Below are 6,119 nucleotides of genomic sequence, written 5' to 3' on the forward strand. Positions count from 1 at the left end.
TTCTTTTGTTGTTTCCTGTGCATTTATAATAGTTCCAAAATTTAAAAAAAATTTTAAGTCAAAAAAAAAAAGGGATAGGAAGAGAAATGGTGAAGCACTAGGATTGGAATCACCTAGAAGAGCTTTTGTCACTCCTCCATAAACGTACACACACACGGACACATATGTACACACACACATATGTCTCAAGCATTGGTGTCCTTCTCCAACTTGATTTATTTCAAAGTCTACATTAGTTAATCTGCAGCTTGAATGTAGAACTTTTATGGATGTAAATGAAACAATTTAAAAGTTTATTTAAACCATCTATTCATTTAGATATTTAAATACTTGCATTTAATATCAAAGATTATACAAAATGGTATTAATTTAGAAAAGTTACTTTTTCTTCACTCAAATAATTTTAGTCAAATTCTTCACAGGGATCTGCTACAGCAGGGTCTCTCTCATCACTGGAACAACATTTTGAGTCATCTAACAGTTCCCTTCTAGTTATTTAAGATAGAACAGGTTTTTTGTTTTTTTGTGTTTTTTTTTTGCGGTACGCGGGCCTCTCACTGTTGTGGCCTCTCCCGTTGTGGAGCACAGGCTCCGGACGCGCAGGCTCAGCGGCCATGGCTCACGGGTCCAGCCGCTCCGCGGCATGTGGGATCTTCCCAGACCGGGGCACGAACCCGTGTCCCCTGCATCGGCAGGCGGACGCTCAACCACTGCGCCACCAGGGAAGCCCTAGAACAGGTTTTGAATTGAGTAGGATGCTGACAGTGGAGATTTTACTGCATCTCAGGAACCATTTGTTAAACATTGGGACAAGTGTTTTTTTTCCCTTGCATATTCACCATCTCCGCGAATAGGTCTTGTATTCCTTTTTCTAATACCTTTGTAAGAAGCTTACTAATTATGATCTCCAATGCTTGTTCTCCGTGGTCATAACCTCAGGAATAATTAATACACATGTTTTCACCGTTTCCCCCTGATTTTGCTAGCTGACCTTCATAAGATAGAAAACTGCCATCCCTTGAGGTCCTTTCAAGAGATGGTGTCTTCCTGAAGAGTACTTTGCTCAAAAAGGACACAGTAAAGAAAAAAATATAAGGCAACTCTCTTTTCTGAAGAACAATATTTTGGGGAAAGATTTGCTTTCTATCCTGGCATGTATGGTGTATACTTCCATTCAAGAACATCTGCACCTAAAGCCCAGTTCAACTTCTGGGGAAGTCAGACTGGCCCAGCTCTTTTTTCACAAGATGCTATAAGGCAGACGGAGTATGGCATACCTGCAATTTTTTGGTTATTTTGTGCTAAAAGAATACATTGTGGGGAAGTCCAGGACCACTTTTTAGAAGTGGATGATTTGGTTATTTTTCAAAATTTGCCTATAGTTGTAACGTGAATTTTAATGGGAAGCAGGTAGGGTTGTTTGTTCTAAAGACGTTAATAATATTGTCTAAATGCTCTGTGGCTGCAGAATTACTCTGAGTCCCATAATTCCTGTGCACCCTGAGCATCGTGTGTGTTTTGCACATCTATGAACTATTATTTTTTGAAAGTTTGTGGATGCTATAGTGGTAAATAAAATACAAGTTTGTTTAAAAGTATTGAACTCATAGTATTTTTTGTCGTTTTGCAATTTCCCAATAAATGGAAACCAAAACTTCTGTGAAGGTAGCGAGCAGAGTTCTAAGCTATTCTGGCTGGCTTGTAGCTGACCGAGTGTCATCCATCAGCAAGTGGCTAAAAGGGGTCCAGAGAGTGACAAATCGGGGTGTCAGGATATGGGGACACAAGAAAAAAAGGCACAGAGAGAGTGGCAGAGGGACAGTGCCTGAAGAGCTATTAGGAGAGGACTCGGTGCGAGAGAGAAGACGCAGCTGTGTAGAACTCTCTGCTGGCGCATCATGAAGTACCTTTCTTTCACTCATGAACACCAGTTTTATCTTAGTTGCAGGTGTTTCCTTTAGAGCTAAGTTTAGCAAATGAAAGATCTCGTGTCAAACTCATTGGTTCATCAGAACTAAGGAATATAATATGAGTATTGTCATTTTTGTTGCTAATTTTAAAAGCAACTTTATTTTGGAAAAAAAAAAACAAAGAAATGCAATCCACGCAAATAAAGCAAAAGCACAATACTAAGCAGGTTTCCTTTTCCTCATCCCTACTACCAAGAGCTGTAATTTGGGAGATGTCAGATAATTCAAAGCTATGGTAGCAAATTAGGTTTCCAAGAAAAGACATCATTTTTAAGAAAGCCACAATAAAAATCATTTTAATAATGTTGCAAACAACTATTAAGTACTGTGTTTAGAAAATGCTTCTCTGCTTATTAATGGGGAAAATCTTTTAAAATGAGGTACGGGGTCATCTGGTGGAAGAAATCTACTGCACTAGTATTGTAAGCACTCCACTGGTTTCAAGTATACTCACTTGATGTCTCCCCATAATATTTTCTTCTGGAATATAGTATTAGAAATTGTTCAGATAGAATGAGCAGGGAAGACATTATCTCGACTGTAGCAGAAATTGAGAAAGAAAAAATGAAGAGGCGTTTCTCTCCTGGATCTCTCAGCTGGCCACCAGATGGTAGACAAAAGCAAAGCTATTAGACCTGCAATGCAGTAAGGCGAGGCATGAAAAAAACAAAGAACTCCTTCCTGGCGGACATTTTTGTTTAGGTAACGAGAGTTTAAACTTGTGCCACTGATAATAACCAACATTTCCTAACGTTAATACCAGCCAGCAAATTAGTACCATTTTTCTTATTAACCATTACAAAGGGGAAATCTTGGGGGGAAAAAAATAGTAGGAAAAACTATGCCAGCATTATTTTTGTTTTTTTTTTAATGAAAAATCAAAACCTCATGAAATATTCTAAGTAATTAATAAAATGTTTACAATAAAGTCAATACATGGCTTTCCGAGGTGTTTTTTATTTTGAATTATACTCTAGGAAGACACTGATATAAAATTTATCAATTCAAACTGTTAAAAAAACAGAATTCAACTGAGTTAAAGATCTAATTGACTTTATTGAAGGATTCATGAACCAGGCAGCATCCTATCTAACAAATAAAAAGGAGTTCCAAGGAGTTGTACAAGATGGAAGGCTTTTATAGGCAGAAAGGGGAAAAGAGTGGGTTATTTCAGTTTTAGATAACCTACCTACTGGGATGGCAGGGGGCTATGTGGAAGATTACCTCATTGGTGCTGACCAGAAAATTCGACTGACCAGTGCAGAATGCATTCCTGGAAGAGGTCGTAACTACAGTTAGATTGGGTATTGAGTCTTGATTTGCTGACATGGGGCTTAACACAAGTGACTCCATTTTGGGCCTGTCATTTCCTTTTTAACAACATAAGTCAGGGACTTCCCCGGTGGTCCAGTGGTTAAGATTCTGTGCTTCTACTGCAGGCAGCATGGGTCTGATCCCTGGTCAGGGAACTAAGATCCCACATGTCTTGTGGTGTGGCAAAACAAACAAACAAAAAACAAGTCATTAATAGCTCTGTGTCTTGCAAAACAAGTAATCCAGTTAGCTTATGGCAGATATTTTTAGTATAAAAAAAGTATAAACAATAGAATTTCAACCCTAATAACATACCTATGCTTTCTAAACAAAGGCTAAAGGTAAATACACTAAAATGTTAATCATGGCCATTTCTGAGCAGTAGAACTATAGGAGATTTGTATTTTGTTCATATTCTAAATATTAAACAACAATCATGTATTACTTTTATGCTCAAGAAAAAAATCATTAAAAAAAAATAAAAACACTTTTAAATTTGGAAGAATAAATATGTTAAAGCAGGACCCTGCGGGGCCCTCCCAGGCACAAAAGTCTTCCTGTGTCCCCAGTTTCTTGTTTGGAGGAAAGAGGCTTCACCCCCTAGACTTTCTGCGAATTCCAAAGGGCAGATTCAAACAGTTACTGATCAGGGAAGTGATGGAATGCAGAAACAAAGGGAAAGCACTCAAGAAACAATAGTACAGCGAGAAAGCAGAGTCCTAGTTCCTCCTCAAGGGATATACGTAGAGTCCTTCTATAGGAACTAAGGCCCCCATCCAGGTGGAGGATGGTAACTTCAGGCTGAGCACAAGGTCCCTGGAGCACCACCTTGTTACCTCCCCACCAACCAATCAGAAGAAAGTCACACACCCTACAGCCCTCACCCCAAATGTTGCCTTTAAAAACTCCTCCCTGAAAACCATAAGGGAGTTTGGGTCTTTTGAGCACGAGCTGCCCATTCTCCTTGCTTGGCCCTGCCATAAACATTTCTCTGCTCCAAACTCCAACGTTCTGGCTTGTTTGGCCTCACTGTGCATCCAGCACACGAACTTGTGATCAGTAACAATAGTACCAGCTTCATAAGCCTCTCCATTGTGAGGCCTATTGCACGAATGCTGGCTTTTGCAGAGCTGTGGTACAGAGAGCGTGTCAAGCATTAGACAATTTGAAGATTCAACACAAAGAATGAGTGGATGAAGCAGCACACTGGGGTTCCATTTTGGATGCATATATGTGCCAGTCAGTTTACCAGTTTACTTTTCAGAAAACGTCACGGACTGTTTTAAAAGATACTATCTAGTTTTATTTTTGATATCCTCCACCTCCTACCCACACCTCCTCCAAATTTCACTCTTTACAAAGGGTTGCTGATACAATCAGATATCAAGAACTCAATTCACTTTACTTTTTTAAAATAAATAAATTTATTTATTTATTTATTTGGCTGCGTTGGGTCTTCATTGCTGTGCGCAGGCTTTCTCTAGTTGCGGCGAGTGGGGGCTACTCTTTGTTGCGGTGCATGGGCTGCTCATTGCGGTGGCTTCTCTTGTGGCGGTGCGTGGGCTTCTCATTGCCGTGGCTTCTTTTATTGCGGAGCACGGGTTCTAGGCACGCGGGCTCAGTAGTTATGGCTCGCAGGCTCTAGAGCGCAGGCTCAGTAGTTGTGGCTCATGGGCTTCATTGCTCTGTGGCATGTGGGATTTTCCTGGACCAGGGCTTGAATCCATGTCCCCTGCATTGACAGGTGGATTCTTAACCACTGTACCACCAGGGAAGCCCTCAATTCACTTTAGATTCTTAATTTTAACAATAGAAAATAAGGGAGGAAAATAATTTCCTTCTACCCTTATGAGTTCTTGGCTGAAACTCCTTGTAATACACAGACGAACAAAGGAAAAACAAGCCAAGTAACTCCCTGATTTGGCCCAAGTCACCACCTTAAATACTATCTTCAACTAAAGACAAAAGAAAGCTGTAGGGGGATTGGAGGGAGGCCAGTTATGGGAGGTCATAGGAAAAGCACTTAAACAAGGGTAAAGATTATTTTGCAGATTTGTCAGTGCCTTCTCCATTGAAACTCTCTTGTGATTTAGAGTCAACCTTCCTTCTCTTTAGAGAGAGGGAGACGCTAACAAACGTAAATTTCGCCTAGAAAAGGGTAATTTCTACTCTGTTTTCAGAGATTCTCTTGAGCCTGCTCTTTCTCAAAAATAATCAGCTCAAAATAATCTTTATGCCGAAGACGCATATTTTGAGGTGGCATATTCTGCTGCCTTTCAAAAAGAAAGTTTTCTACTTTTACATACCAAAATGAAACTTGCCCAACCTGATTAACCCTCTTCATCCCACCTAGACGTCTTTCCTTCCCTCTTCATCCTCCTCACCATCCCAATCTCCCCTCTTCCTAAGTCTTTGCTCCTGTTATAAGTCTTCAAAAGCCCCAGTCCTGTCCTCTTTTTCTCAATTGCACTCTTTCCGCAATGAAGCCTAAAGTGTGTTCTTTAAGGATATACCTTTCATATTTGTATGCTTTCCCCGATTCAATTCCTTTTTTTAATCTCCCCAAATGCTTAAGTGCCTTGCACCTAAACACATTTGTTTGAAAAAGAATCCTTATAAAGCCCTACTCAATCCCTTATCACTGGATTTTATCTTCCCGATTTAACTGTTTCCATCCCAAAACAACTATTGATCTAAAAACAAAGCATTTGGCAGGCGCCGGTGCACGCGGGCGCCGGGCCGGGTCGGCTCTGAACCCGGTGTCGAGGGCCCGGGCCCGGACCCAGCCCGCCGCGAGCAGGGCCGGGGCGTTTCCTGCCGCGCCGCTCCGCGGGG

The sequence above is a fragment of the Orcinus orca genome, chromosome 12 (genome assembly GCF_937001465.1).
Source record: "Orcinus orca chromosome 12, mOrcOrc1.1, whole genome shotgun sequence".
Taxonomy (NCBI): domain Eukaryota; kingdom Metazoa; phylum Chordata; class Mammalia; order Artiodactyla; family Delphinidae; genus Orcinus; species Orcinus orca.